This window comes from Ctenocephalides felis, unplaced genomic scaffold, assembly GCF_003426905.1.
Source record: "Ctenocephalides felis isolate EL2017-DRISC unplaced genomic scaffold, ASM342690v1 CF-g0.4_SCAFFOLD_03572, whole genome shotgun sequence".
Classification (NCBI taxonomy): Eukaryota; Metazoa; Arthropoda; class Insecta; order Siphonaptera; family Pulicidae; genus Ctenocephalides; species Ctenocephalides felis.
This window is the reverse complement of record NW_020539726.1, coordinates 1,770,352-1,787,257: the sequence shown is the minus strand read 5'-3', so window position 1 is coordinate 1,787,257 and position 16,906 is coordinate 1,770,352.

Here is a 16,906-nt window from a genome sequence, read left to right as displayed (position 1 = left end):
ATTGCTAAATAAAATGAGTTAAAAAAAAAAAAAAAAAAAGTTTTTGTTGTTTATGTATCTGATAAACAAATCAAACTTGATTAGTAAACTATTTTGACGATTTGTATGAAACATTTTAGCACATGGTGTTATAGAACATACTAAAATATTACGGCTCTGAAACAAGTCGTTTAATTTTAAAAGTTCATAGAAGTTTGAAAAGATTAACAGAGCTTTTTTACGTTTATTAAAATTACACCTTCCATCGACTTCTTTTCAAAAACTACTAAATCTATTTGAAAAATTAAAAAACCATTTGATGTAACTCGATAAGGACTATCATTTCTCAATATCGTGCGATGATCGGTCAAGCCGTTTCTTTGCAATTTGCAGAAAACAAATTCATCCACATTTCAGGCAAAAATTCTGAATCGATTTTAAAATTTCGAAAACTATTCGAAAGATGTTATTTGGGATTCGTGGTGCAAACTTCTTATGTTGATATTATGGTCATGGATAGTAAGGTCTAAAGAACAGACTAAAATATTACGGCCCTACAAAAAATTAGTTTTAGTTTTAAAATCCATCAAAGCTTGAAAAAATATGATAATCAGAACTCGTGTCAAAAGTTACTTAAAAAATAAATAATAAATAAATATATTTCATTGAATATATATGTGTACATAATATTTCTCATTTCGGATTTTTACCCGTAGGTATATCATCCTTCATATTTGTTCTATCAATACAATAATAAGTATTTCAGATATACAAGTTGTGACATAATTCTGTGACAAAAAAGAGGAAAGAAAATTTATTCCCCAAAAAAAAATCACTTAGCACTATTTATAATAACAAATAATAACTCAAAAAGGAGAAAAACAAAATAAAAGATTTATTCACTTTATGGGAGAATATTTGCGTCGAGCCAAGTTTCATTTACCGCTATGGGTCGATCAGTATATATTTTGGCATGGCGTGATTGCCATACCAAATATCGTCTCTTGTGTATTGGCCGAGGCCCGCGATGTTAACATTAGAATGATCCCCACATTTTAGATAAAAATTCTCAGTGAGCTTTTTTATAAAGTCTATTATGGTTGGTAAGTCAGTCTGTTTGTGTATGTATTTTGAAGAGTAGTAATGTCTAGTCAGTGGGTCCCTTATTTTATTGAGTACGAGTCGTAGTGTCTTATTTTGTAATGTCTGTAGTTTTCGTAAGTTAGTCTTAGTCGTCGCGTTCCATGCCGGAGCGGCGTATGTCAGTATCGGTCTTATTAGTGTCAAGTAGAGTGTTCGCTTGTTCTTCACGCTTAGCGGGCTGTTGTGGTTCAAGAGAGGTTTCAGTAGATTTAACATCCCGTAAGCCTGTCCAATTTTTGTACTAACATGTTTTGTGAAGCTAAGTCTATGGTCCAGGGTCACACCAAGATATTTGACATCCTTGGACCACTCAACTTCACAGTCCAATACTTTAATTTTGTCCAAGTCAGTCAGTCTAGTCGTGGCATTTCGGTTCTTTGTGAAAAGAATAGCCTCCGTCTTTTGCGGATTGATTTTAATTTGCCATTTGTCAGTATATTCAGTTAGTTTGTCTATGTGTGTCTGTATCTTTGTAGTCAGTAGTGTAGGTGAGCGTGATGATTTGTATATGGCAGTGTCGTCAGCAAACGTCAAAAGTTACTTTTGAGATGTGATAAGTCAAAATTTGAATCTGACAAATTTAAAAGCTATTGGAATAAACTCGATGAAGTGAAGCCACTTTGGAATTACCAAAAAAGTAAGTGAGCAGTCTACTTAATTTCTCTAGTTGTATAAAATGTTATCACTAACTTAAATGATTAAATAATATCAAGGACTACGTACATATATGCAATCGTGCCAGTATTTTCTTATAACGAAGCTTAATATTTAACAAAATAATTTATTAAGTTTCATAAAAAAAATGTTTCGACGTTTTTAATGAAATTTAACATCGAGATGAAAATCATGCACTAGAACTAGTGCATAACTACCACAATTAATATTATTACAGATAATTTAAATGTCATTGTGAGATATCAATTGGAAAGTGCAATGTTTAAATTTATTTCAAAGCAAAATTTATTTTCGAAATAAATAGTTAAAAAAAATATCTAAATATCTAAATCTCAATTTTGGTTGAATAAATCAATTATTACATATTTCGGAAAGTTCATGCAACTTGCGCCTTAAGACAAAATGACACTTTTAACTAGTTTTCAATGAGTTGATCAGATCTGTTAAAACCAAATGGCCAGTTTTACCTGTTCCGTCGTATATACGAATCGGCTGAATCTGCCTTTCACAAAAAACAATTGATTGTTCAAACCGTCAGTATAAATCGAATGTATATACGTTTAATTATACCAAATTATCAATGCAAAATATAAATATAAATGGTGCATTTTTTACAGAGATAACACTGTATGTAACTTTGATCCGATATACTGACAGAAATATTTATCAGCAGAGTTAGAATAATTATTTATTTAATTTGTCTCTTATAAAATTGCCCTTTTAACATAATTTACTTTTTTATGTAATATTTTGTATTGTTTAAAACTTTGCTAGAATAAGGGTTCAGTTGGTCCTTTTTTACCCCAACCAGATGTAAGTTTTCATAGAGGTTATATAAAAAACAGTTGAATCTACATTGAAACTAACAATACATGTTATAACACAATTAAACAACGTATACCTAAAAATTATATTAAGGTCTCGTAAACTAAACAACAGTGCTCACAAACAAAAAAAACTAACAACGAAACAAAATATTTTTGTTATGGATATTTAAACATTGCCATTGAGATATCTGTGGTGACCTTTTCACTCGCAGACCTTTAAGTCCGGCTCTACTCTATTACTTTACTTAAATCATCGATTATCTACAGAACTATTTTAAGCATGCATGTACTTATATTCCAAAAATGAATACAAAATATGATAAGCAAATTCACATACTTCAAATTTTTACAACAATGTTATTCGCAAAAATTAGTTGCACAACTGATAACATCTGTTCCATATTTTATTCGTGCATCTGCCGCAACAAATATCGATTATCAATACAAATGAGAATTATTATATAATATGAAGTAATGCGTGATATAATGGGGTGTGAACCAATAAATCGCACTGACTCGAATAAATCATTTTACAATAATTTATGAACCCATCTATAGCGGCCCCCTTCGACTCAGCATTAGGCTGGCTTTCCTTAAGCGCTTTGACATACGTTCGACATGGTTTATTTTCTAAATTTATATCAATACCAACCATTTTCTTTCATCTTGTTTAAGTAGTTAAATTAGTTGGGCGCATGGTATTGTGCCTTAAGGCAAATTGCTGGAACTTCCCGTACCAAAAATTATTAGTTTTCTTTATTTTGACATAATTCGGAAATTCTGAACTTTTTAACTTCCCGTAGAGCAAGTTATAGTAATCGCAAAAATCTCAAAAATGAAAATTTTTATATATCTTTTCGTTTCAAAACCTTCTTAACATTTTGGCATACCTTAGAAAAAATTGATGTATGTGTATGTGTGTGTGTGCGTGTATGTGTATGTGTGTGTGTGCGTGTATGTGTGTGTGTTCGGATACAAATTTTCGTCGACGATTTCGGGAAAACGGATGAAGCGATTTGAATAATTCAAAAAACATACAATTCGTATTGATAAGGAGACGTGCTGAATCAATATATAATTTAATATAGAATTTATCATATCTTATATATATTCTTCTGTAACTATGTATGATTGGTTAATCGTCCTAAACTATAATTTGGATTTTTATGAATCCTCCTGAAGTTTGTTTGGGAAATTTTCTAGATTTTTTAGATTCATAAAAATAAAGTTAGATTGTAGAAAAAAATGGAAAAAATTACAAAAAAACGCTTATTATTGTTTGGCCTTGAAAATATTTGAAGCTTGGTTTGACATTAAAAACAAGTGAAGACTGTCATTCGCCAAACATTTCTATTCACTTATAGGCTAAGGCATTATTAAAATATATTTATGATTATGAATGAGAAAAATGTAATGTCTACATTATTATTGCCGAAAAGCAGCTGAGGTGTGCCAAAAATTAAAATAGTATAATATTTACAGTCAACATGCGTCTGAGAGGTGATGCAGTCTGCGCATGCGTCTGTCAGTGATTACACATCAAACTTAGCCTATGATTCAATTTGACAGATTATTATTTTTAACTTTTAAATACAGTCGTGTTTTGCCTTACTTTACTAAATCACAATACAAAAATAATTTACTTACTCAAAAAATTGTCTAGAAGTTTTATTGTGTCAAAAATTCGTATGTTTGGCATTGGATACGAAATATTTAGTCAAGTCAATGGAGTGTTTTGGGTCTAAATATTTTTAATGTGCTCCAATTTGCATGAAATTTTGGAATAATGTAATTTAGATATTAAAATTACTGAAAGCCAGTTAAAATATGGTACGAAATTATAAAAATAATGGGCAATATTATTGAAGCAATTATTTTGGGTAGAAAAGTCCAAGGTGTTATTGTACCTTTATCGCGAATGCTATATATTAATTCTTTCTGAATTTGTTATACCTTTTAAAAGACTTCAATTTTCAATACGTGTATCTTATGCTATGATCATAAATCACAAAGGCTGACAATGATTTTTTGTGTGATAAATTTGGAAAATCAATGTTTTAGTCGTGAATAAACAAAAAATCATTCAATTTATACATCCACATTTACAGGTATGACTGAAAAATTGTATAACCATTGGCATTAAAATAATTTTAGCTATTGGAAATAAATTTGTTCTATAAATTGCAGTATTTAATTTTTGATATACCTTTTTATTGAACATATTTTAATGTTTGTTAAAGGGATAATTAAAGTATTAACTGTGGGAATTGAGAATCATTTTATTTGAAGCAGTTCTACATTTAACATCACTAATATATTGGTGTAAATAGTAATTCAATTAATAGAAAAACAATAATTATTATTTTTAACTGAACGGTAAATATTAGTATAGAATATTGAAAAAATGTAGATGTGGGTACAGGATAACGACTGTCGGGTCATCTAGTATATATGTATATATATATATATATATATATATATATATATATATATATATATATATATATATATATATATATATATATATATATATAATGTATATCAACTTCACGTACATGAAATAATGATGGCATCACATTACAATAATAGTGCGATAATACAGCTGCACATCGCAAAAGTTTTGTCGTTCTACACCGTTCTGAATAAGCATTATCAGTAAGAATTCCAATAGAAATTCTATCGGGCCATAAGTCACGTATATCACCGTTAGAACGGTGCCAGGAGTCGTAAGAATTAGATCGAGCGACGGGGTAGCACGTTCGCCCGCGATTCACCCCGACGAATTGCCGTAAAGATACGTGAGTCATACTACAGCGCTTAGGCAGCTCGCTTTGGCTTGATGACAATCTTGAATTTTCCGAACGAGATAATTAGAGGAGCTTTTTCTCGTTGCACTATCTGAATAGTTTATGAAGACGGAACGATTTATGGCGAGGGTTTGTTTGCGAACACTTTGCGCGTGATGGTTGTATATAAGTTGAATTTTTGCATAAAAGAAAAAAACTAGTGGGGCGCTTGGCATCGTGCCTTAAGGAAAATTGCTGGAACTTCTCGTACCAAAAATTATTATTTTTTTAAAAACGATCAACATTTTTGAAAAAAATTTACTTAAAAAAAATGAGATTTTTGAGAAACTATAAATTTGACAAAATATTACTTTTTTTTGAAAAAAAATAATTTTTTTTTGAAAAAAAAAATAATTTAAAAATAAAGTTTCTTTATTTTGACATATTTTGGAAATTCTAAACTTTTTTTCAAAGCAATTGTACTGCATTAACTGCATAGAGACGAAATGTCAAAGCGCGTAAGAGCCGCGTCGCCGTCTAACGGATAAACATTGACAAGGAACCCATAGAAATGTAAACAAAATTTATACTAATTGTTCAAATCTCTATAAAATATCTGATAATTTAATGTGCATATGTCTAATGATCATTTTTGATCGCCAAATGGCTTTTTGTTTTACTTTTTTCATTAGATCTCCGAAACTGCTAGACCTTCCTTCATGAAAATTTGATCAATTCTTCATCTTGTCAATACAAGTAAAATGTTTTTCGAATTCGTAGGGTAAGTTATAGTAATCGCAAAAAAATCAAAAATGAAAATTTTTATATATCTTTACGTTTCAGAGGTTTCTAAATATTTTGGCATACCTTAGAAAAAATTGATGTATGTGTGTGTGTGCGTGTATGTATGTGTGTGCGGATACAAATTTTCATCGACGATTTCGGGAACACGGAAGAAGCAATTTGAATAATTCAAAAAGCATTCGATTCGTGTTGATAAGGAGACGTGCTGATTAGTTTTTGGCGGAGGCAGGTCTAGCCGTTCCGAATATATGGGGCAAAAAGTGCCAAAAACGGTACCTCAGTTTTTAAGAGAACGGACCGTCCGATTTCAATAATTCAGAAAACATTTTACTTGTATTGACAAGATGAAGAATTGATCAAATTTTCATAATGGCAGGTCTAGCGGTTTCGGAGATCTAACAAAAAAAGTAAAAAAAAATGCCATTTGGCGATCAAAAATGATCATTAGACATATGCACATAAAATTATCAGATATTTTATAGAGATTTTAACAATAAGTATAAATTTTGTTTACCTTCCTATGGGTTCCGTATCAATGTTTATCCGTTAGACAGCGACATGGCGCTTACGCGCTTTATATTTTGTCTCTGTGCAGTTAAAGCAGTACGATTGCTTTGAAAAAATGTTCAGATGTTCCAAAATATTTCAAAAGAAACAAAACATTTTTTTCAAAAAGTCTTTTCTTCTAAAAAAGTAAATTTTTGTCAAAAATTTGTAGCTTCTAAAAAAACTAATTTTTTTTAAAGTAATTTTTTCAAAAATGTCAAACTTAAAAAAAAAATGTTACAGCAAGTTCCAGCAATTTGCCTTAAGCCACATGGCACGATGCGTTCCACTAGTTAGATCATTCAGATCGGATGCTCCATTCTCTCATAAACTCGATTTCTATTTTCTGCACTCTTTGCTCCGTATCTCTCCTTTGCTCCTAATCACCACATCTCCTAATCAATAGAAATCGATTGTTGTTTTAATCATTCAAATCGATCGATCCATGCGCCTGAAAACGTGGACGAAAATTTGTATCCACACACATACACACACACATATTCATTTTTTCTGAGTTATGCCAAAAGATTAGTTGGTATGTCAATAAATTGAAAATTTACATATTTTTGCAAACAAGCATGTAAAATATTTCAAATTTTTCACAGTTTAAACAATGATCATATTATATGCTTTAGAATATTGCAGTAAACACGTTCAAAATAAGTTAATTGTTTACACTCTATAAACCGCGATAAATGAGTGATGGAATATTTCCAGTAATTAGTGTTGTTTACAAAATCATATTATAACATTTTTACTCGGAATGCTTTTGTTTTTAAAATATTTTGATAACTTTTGCTTGTCATAATGTTTATTATTGTTCTGATCAATTTGAAGATAACGACTGGAATTTTCAAATAAAAAGTGCATTTAATACAAATAATCATTACAAGAAATATAAAAAATATAAAATACAATAAAAAGCATGTCAAATACTTAAATTATTAGAATATTTTTTTCTTGTTATAAAAAAATAAATGGTACTTAAATGATGTGATCTTCTAATACTGAATCCGACTATGAAAAAATAGGTTTACTACACGGTTTTGCTTCAAATATTGCATTCGTTGTAGAAGTTGCCAACTCCCACAATCCCTTTTTCCGCCATGTGAAATTCCTTTTTATCCCACAAATGGCATTTATATTTAGTTTTTTCTATTCTGCAACACATTTTTTTTTTTAAAATATGTGTATACAACATATACAGAGGAACATATATGTTCGTGTGTGTTGAGTTTATACACCCTTCGCTAGAAGTAGGGCGCAGCAAGTCATGCCACCACGATCAGAACCTGTCTAAAACGATAACGATGGAAAAATAGGCTCGTAAAAATAACAAACCCAAAAATATAGAAAATATTATTTAAAATACTTTTATAAAACAATCTTTTTTACTACAATACATTTATTTGTAAACACGAATATTTTCATATCATCAAATCATACGGCTGAAATATTTTTTTTATGTTTTATTAAAATATATAATAAAATATATACCTTTATATATATATATATATATATATATATATATATATATATATATATATATATATATATGGGCATACGTAAATGGTTACTCATGTATGTTATATTTTAGTACATATTAAAATAAATTATGTTTATGTAGGAATTATTGTTGTAGCGCACATAAAACAATGTGATACTCTAAAGTTTACTGATGATGTAATAAAATTATATGCCTAAATGCCTAATATGTTTGCTATAATAAAAATGCACATCTTTGAAGATTTTATAAATATATTTATAGTTCAAATTTAATGATATATTAATGAACTATGCTCATTAGGTGGCAGTAACACAAAGTAAAGTGAACTAAAGCCTTATTACAGTACGTGAAGTTCCAGCAATCTGAAACCATACATTTTACTTGATTTTACTGTCAGAATCAACATAGCTTATTAAAATATATAATAACTCCAATTTCATTTGACCAGCATCTTATGAAAGTCAAAAAAAGAAAATATCACCACCATTATCTTAATAACAAGTAAACAGCATATGGTTATATTTATTTTGGCTCTTTGCGCTTTATTTTATTAGCAACGTTAACACTATATAAGTGTAGAGGGCAAAAAATGTATAACCGTCCAAATCGGTCGACACCGCCTTGGAGAGATTGACAGTCATAATGCCTATTTTTTCAGAGATTTTCTTTTCGTTAGTTTTTTGGTTCTGAAAAACTGTTGTATAGTTTACAATAACTGAATATAATTTTCAAGTATGCCTTATTTTTAATTTAGATTCAACACTTTTTTTAAAAAATTCTAGAATATCTTGAGATAATTTTGTAGTTCAACCTAATGACAACAAAGTTTGAAGAATAGCAAAAAACACATATTTATACAATGAAAAATTGTTGAGAAATTAACTGAACATAAGTGGATAATTGTTTGATATGTGTTACTTGTTAAAATAATAATCACAAGAATCCAGTTCAGGGTGTGGTTTTCACAGTACAATTACTAAAAACAAAATCGGTGTACATATACAAAATCGGTTTGGTTTTCACAATACAGTTACTAAAACCAAAAATATGTATATAAATACATTCATATCCATGTACGTGCGTGTTTTTATGTATTTCGCGCTTTTGTATTACACAATTTCAAGTTGATTTTTTATCGTGTAATATAAATGCAATATAAAAACCATTGCATAAATTGTCACTCGATATTCTTATTCAGAACAGTAGAGAGGTGATCGAACACGTCGCACTTTTCGTTTGACAGCCACTGTTTGTTCAACCACTCCCCGAATTTATAAGAGGGCTAGGCGGAAAAGAAAATTTAGGGTGGATCAACGGAACAAAATGTAATTAAAATGTGGATAATGTGGTTACTTGTTCAAATCGAAATTTTTCGCCATATTTTGCTTTTTAATTTCCTCAAATGTTAAGCGATATCTTAAGCCGACAAAAAGTTATGAGCTGTTTATGGTGAAGAAGCCTTAAAAAAGCAGCTGTATCAAAATTGGTTTTTCCAATTTTGTTCTGGTGATTTTCACTCACAATCAGAGATGAAAAACGCTCTGGTCGCCTAGTTGAAGCTGATTAAAAAGAAATTGTCAACCGAATAATGAATTCTGTTGTCTACATTAAATAACTAAAAATATTAAATAATGCACTTGCAAAGAATTTGCCTGAATTGGTAAAGTGAAACGGTGATTTATTAAGTGCAAAATTAATTGGAGTTTGGTTAAGATGTTTTCTCATATCCACCATACAGTTCTGACCTTGCATTTTCTTATTACTTTTTGTTTCAATCTTTACAAAACTCATTGAAGGGTAAATATTCCAATGAATGGGATGTCGTCAAACTGTGCCTGAGTCAGTCTTTGCTAATGACAACGAGGAATTTTATGAAAGTATGATGATGATCAGAATGTTTAGTTCTATTATCAGTTAGTCGTAAAATTATTCCTACCTCTTTAGTCTGTGAAAATATGTAACATTTTTATTGTATGCTTTATTAAGTTTATTGCATTAATGAATACAAGAAAATATAAGTTGAGGTATCGGATATAAAACAGTGTAGAATTTAATGTAGAAATGATAGAATGGGTTAAAATACAATATATTTTAATACAGTAGATGACTAAAGATAAACTAAATATTTTTGCTTAATAAAATAAAGAGGTTTTCATGGATAAGTGGTTAGAGCTCTAGAATTTTAATCGGTGGTACCTTTGTTAATTAATTTTACTCCAAAAGAGCTGTATGAATGTCTGATAAAAATGTATCTTGGTTGTAATTAATTTATTGTATCGCTGCAAATAGTTAATGAACATTTTTAATGTTAGCAAATTTGAGCGTCTAGCTATATAAAATTCATATATATGTGGCATGTTGTACTGGTTTCTACTTAGCTCTTAATTATTGCCATGGAATACCTAAAATATTTAACGCTAGTTATAATTATTATCTTAACTATTATCTTTTATATTGAATAATAAAATAGGTAAAACATTTGCGCAATAAAATAGGTAAAACATTCTAATAAATATGTAGCTAATTGTTTATTATTCGCTAAAGAAGTGCTCATAGACTTGCGATGCATTGAAAGAAAGAAGGCAAATGGCACTTATTATGAGGAAAAAATAAGAAAAAAATGCATTCTAGATTATCTCCCTATGGCGTAATGCTTAACTGTGGTTTCCGTGAGGATAAGGGGCTAAAGAAAAGCGGAAATTTTGGCCAGTATTATCTTTGAGGCCTATAATCCAAGCAAATGCTTAAGTATATGTGTTTTCATCACCGGAAATGAAAATTTTGATAACCATTTATAGTCTTAGATAGAAGCGATTATCAGATATATGCTGAATACTCATGCTAATTTCAAACACTGACTCTTTTGGTAGACATTTTTTTCGTCGTCTTTTTAAATTAAAACCCTAGTCCGTATTTGGATTTTTCCCTTGCAACAGCCATTGGTCGACTCTCTGACTATATATTTTTAAGGGGATTACAAGTTGACAAATGCGACAGACGCGATAGTTATATCAGTCGGAATTCGCACCCTTCATCGTGACTGATACTCGCGATCTTAGGTATATTAGACGGGTATACTGTCTGCAAATCAAGATAAATTGCCTGATGAGAAACGCGGTTACATTTTGACTCCAATTTTTTCATTTTCTAGATAGCAACGTTAGAGTATAATTTATATCACACGATAAAATTGTGGTGGATTTGTAATAGAAAATAAAATAAAAGTTTTGTGAAGTTGTCTGGTAAAAAATATTATCTTAGTTAGATAATATAATAATAACTAAGTAATTATCTTCTGCACAAATCTTAAAATATTGTAATTTTTTAGAAATTGATATCATTTAAACAACTAATTCTCTGAAAAAATGATATTGTTATATATAAATATTTTGTATAATATTTTTAATGATGTATATAATGCGGTAACTATCATTCAGATATGAATTATATACGAGTATAATAAGATCAGCGCGCAAATATAATTGCGGTCTAGTTTTATTTAGAACTAAATCGTTAATCCTGGAAAGACGAATACAACAAATATGCAATTTCATCAAGTTGATAACTATTACAATCTAGTGATGTATGGGATTGTGCCTTAAGGCAAATTGTTGGAACTGCCCGTACCGTAAGAAAATGTTCGAATAATATTAAATTTCAAATAAATTATCATAAATACTGTAACATTGTCTAATATTTATAAGCATTATACAAACTGAATTTCAGAGTTAAAATTATTTATTTAAAGTATATTGATGAGTTTTGGAACTTTAGCCAGAATTAAAATTAAAATCTAAATTATTTTCGATAAACAAAAAAAATTGTTTTTGTGAACACAAGCAGAAAGTTTTTGAAACCTTCAATTGGGATGTTTAGTACTCTCAAAAACTGCCAATTTTTCTACATTTAGCCTTGTATAGGGTAGGGCGGGGCTAGTTGAGCATAGGGGCAAGTTGAGCAATCAAAATATCTCGAAAACTATTCACCGTCCGTTTAGGCGTTATATGGCGGAAAGATAAAGATTTGGAAGAAATAAACATCCCGCGATCGCTAGAGGTCGCTGGACAAATCAGTGAGGCTCACGGGAGTTTTGTTTATTTTGAGACCAAAAAGTAAAAAAGTCATTCATCACGCGTTTTCGTCTAGTTTAGTCATATGTTATTTATTTTTAACCAGGTAAATTTTATTCTTCCATATAATTATAGTACTTTTAATATGCACAGAGATTCTGGGTATAATTCTCACGGTTTTTTTATAAACTCATTTTTATTTTGAAATTTTGAGTTGGGGCTAGTTGAGCATGGTTGCTAAACTTGTTCTGTCACTAAGACAATTACCAGAAATTAATTATTATTTTTAAGATTTAAGCTAAGTCTATGAGTAATGATATAAGGAAATAATGATTTTAAACAAAAATACTGAATATAATGGTAAAATAATTCCTAAGGTAATTAATCGTTAATTATTCAAAGCAAATTACTATAAGTTTTGTTTTCTCTGTCAATAAAGACTATAAATATAGAACTGGTTAATAAAAACTTATTTTATTTCATCACTAATCGACATTGAACCTATAATTTCATTATACTTTCTTAGTGCTCAACTTGCCCTACCTATGGGGTACATTGAGCATACTTGACTTTTTGCATTCAAACAGCTGTAGCTTTTAAATTGTACTTATTACCAAAAACTAGTATTAACACATTTGTTATGCGATAAACAACAAATCCATTAAGCCGTATAGCAATTTATTGAGACTTTTCATTGAGGAGCTAGGTCCGTTTAAGTAAAAATTTGCTCAACTAGCCCCGCCCTACCCTATGCGAAATAACTCCACCTGCTTTTGGCAAAAACTCATTACCACTTCTCCCAATCATTACAAATTGAATGCTTTTTAGATCATTCAATTCGGATACTCCGTTCTCTCGAAACCTCGATTTTTATTTTCTGCACTCATTTTATGCCAAAATGTTCAGAAACCTCTAAAACGTTAAGATATACAAAAAATTTTATTTTCGATTTTCGGCCCATTACTGACTTACCCTACGGGAAGTTAATAAAGTAATATTTATAGTTAATAAAGTCAATAATACATAATGGTCAATGAATACATTATTTATTTAAGTATTTACCATTATAAGTTTTTTTAGTTTTAAGTATATTGTAACTATTATTCGATAATAAAAATTGAGTAGCGTGGGGCGGGGCACAAAGGTCCAATTTGAGTTTCAGTAAATATACTATCTAAACTAAATCACAAAACATAGCACGCATCAAACAAACAACTATCGTGCTTGCTATATTCAGTAAAATTCCCAGTTCATTTCTAATTGTAATTACTGAGTTTTTGTTCTGTTTTTCTAAATTTTTACCATTGGTCGGGAAGAAAGAGCCAGCTATGGGTCTAAATAAAAATAAATTGATAAATCATAACTATTTTGTCAGTTGTTTTCCACTATTTTCCTATTCCTATAAATTCTGTTTCTATAAGTTCGGTCATTAAACGCCATTAAAATGTTAAGTAAAATATACATAGTAATCAAGTTTATTTTAATCTGACCTAAAACACATGCTTTTATATTAAATTGTTCCATGCGACTTAGTTAATAAAAACAAATCGATCCTTTTCACCTAGCGATAAAAATCTTACATAAATCAACCGGAGTTCTACAAAGAACTGTGTTATCTCGATAATAAATAGGTTAATTTGATGTATTAATAGGTTTCATTCTAAGACCCTTGTTCTTATAAAACACTTAAAAAGGCTTTTAGTCAAACACATACAAACGCGTATGCACACAAATGTCAATATGTATTTATTTAAGTACTTATATACACATATAAAAGGCAATATATATATATATATATATATATATATATATATATATATATATGTCCGTATGATTCTGAATTTGATGTTGACATATGTATTAATAAAGTTTAGTAATCGGGCATAACATCAATAAAAAACATTAATATCTTTCAAAAATTTATTTTACATCCATACTTTTGGCAATAATCCTAGCCTTCATTCAGTGGAAACTAAAAATAAAATTAAATTTTATCGATTTTCAAGGAAAAATAGTGTGAGAAGTTTTTCATAGCCATTTTACTTATTGATTCGTATTGACATTCTGAAAAGTAAGTTTGTGTTTGTAAAGCAGCTTTATACTGATCATGAGAATAATGAGATGAAAACGATGCTTTGATTAGCAAAAAGACATTTTATATTAGCATAAGTAATTGAATTTTAAATAATATTTGTATTTTAAATAAATTTGTATTTTTATGAAAAAAAATTGCTGTAGCAAAACTCCCATAGTTTAATTTTTAGTAATTGTTTCAACAATTTGTCTTTATGTCATAAACCATTATGAAATTATATAAATTACGTTTTAATAACTTACCGAAGAAGATGTTCATTTAACTTCTCTTAGGGCAATAGTACGAAAATCGTAATTGAAAATTTTTGTATATCTTTATATTTAAAAATTTTCGTTTTTTTTTGCATATTGTCATATCTCAAAAACGGACGTGTGTGTGTATTTTATATGGATACAATTTTTTTCCACGATCTTGAGCGCACGAGAAGCGCTGCTTAGTTTTTAACAAAGAAGGTCTAGCCGTTTCGGAGAAATGAAGCGAAGAGCACAGAAAAAATCGATTTTTTGAGAGAACGAACCATCCGATTTCAATCATTCAAAAAACATTTCATTTGTAATAATGAGGAGAAGTAGTTATTAGTTCTTGACAGGTCCAGCCGTTTCTAGCTAAATGTGCAAAAAAAGTTTTTGAGGCGACGAAGCATCCGATTTAAATGATTCAATAAACATTTTCTTGCGTTAGCAGTGTTAAGAAACGATTATTTAATTTCCAATTTTTATTTTGAATATCGGAAATAATTCGAATTTTAATTTTAATTCTAGAAAAAAATCTTTAGCTCACTTATATTCTTCAAATAATAAAATAATTAATAAGTCCTTCATTCTATCTCCGCTTGATTTACATTTCATGTAAACACGTATCAAAGTCGTCGTCCAATTCATAAGATCTTATCTTTTTCTTTAAACAACGAATAATGAAGTTACAATATTTATAATAGTCTATTTGAAAAGATTATTCCTCGAATATTAAATTATGGTGCAAGAAGTTCGAGAAATTTGCCTTAAGGTACCATGCTATGCCTACTAGTTCACTTTTATATATCACTAGCTGACCCGGCAAAAGTTGTTTTGCTAAGTAAGGTATATTATTAGAGAGTTTAGAGAGAATCAAAAATATTAATACTTTAAGTGTATAAGGATGATGTGTTATTTGAATGTTATATATAATGAGGTATTATAAAAACAATAAACCCCATTAGTTTGTCTATATTTTGTCAATACAATCAAACTGCAAGTTTTATACACTTTCTATAAAAAACATGGTATAATCCAATCCAAGTCTTTTTTGGTCTTTCGACTTATTGATTACGTTTCAAGTTTTTCAGATTCTTTTTGAATTCTGAAATTCAAAATTTTCAAATTTTTGCGAGGAGAGATAGAAAATGAATTAAGTATTTCTTCTTTCACCTACTTTTTGAAAAGTTTCAAGTAACATTCGATGAATTAAAGTAATTTTAATAAAAAGTATATATGTAGAGCAGGGCGAGACACAAAGGCCCAATTTGACTTTGAGCAAATATAAATTATATATTGTGAAAACCATAACAATTATATCACAACAAATAACACATTTCAAACAAACAATTATCTGACTATGTTCATTAAAACTGCCAGCTACTTCATCATTGTGAAGATGTGCTTTTTTGATGTTTTTCAAAAAAAAAATATCTAGACCTTTTTACCCCATAGACGGGGTAACTTGGAACGGCCAGGTGGCAAACAGGTTTAATGTCTTATTTTAATTTTAAAGATATTTTACAAAATAATTACATTTTTAACTAATGCTAAAAAACATTCAACTAAATACTTTTATTATGGATTTTCAAAGATTACCGTTTATCTCCCGCTAGCAAAGTCATGAGAATCAAGGTTATAGCTGGTTATACATTTTTTCCCTCTACTTTCAAATACTGTTGTTAAACAATGCTTAACTTTACTGGTTTTTGGCACATCGGTCGTGGACCTTTTTAACCCCGGACCTTCATACCATCTATTTTTCGATAAATTCTGGAAAATTATAACTAGGAAAATGTTATTCGACAAAATGTCCCTTTGATCGATATCAAATTTAGATTCTTAAATAACATAAATAAAAAATAATGTAACCTAGAAAATGTTTTATAAATACCATTAGCACCGTGTATTCTGGTTTGCAAAAAAAGAGTGCTATAACGCCAAAAAGTGCATTTTCATATTAACATTTCAAAAAGATTGATATTTTGAGTTTCTGGTAACACTTGCGGCCCGTTTACTAACGTTTTTGTATATAAATAAAGCTACGAACAAATCTACTTACTACAATTTAATCATAATTAAATAATATTTACGCAGAACATCCTATTAAAAGTAATTAAACATCATCTGTCAAAAACGTTTGACATTTCACTTATTAGCCACCGACCATTGTTTTATCCAAGGTACGCTTCTATAAAAATTTTCAAATTAATAATGAAAAGTTTCTACGCAAATTTGAAA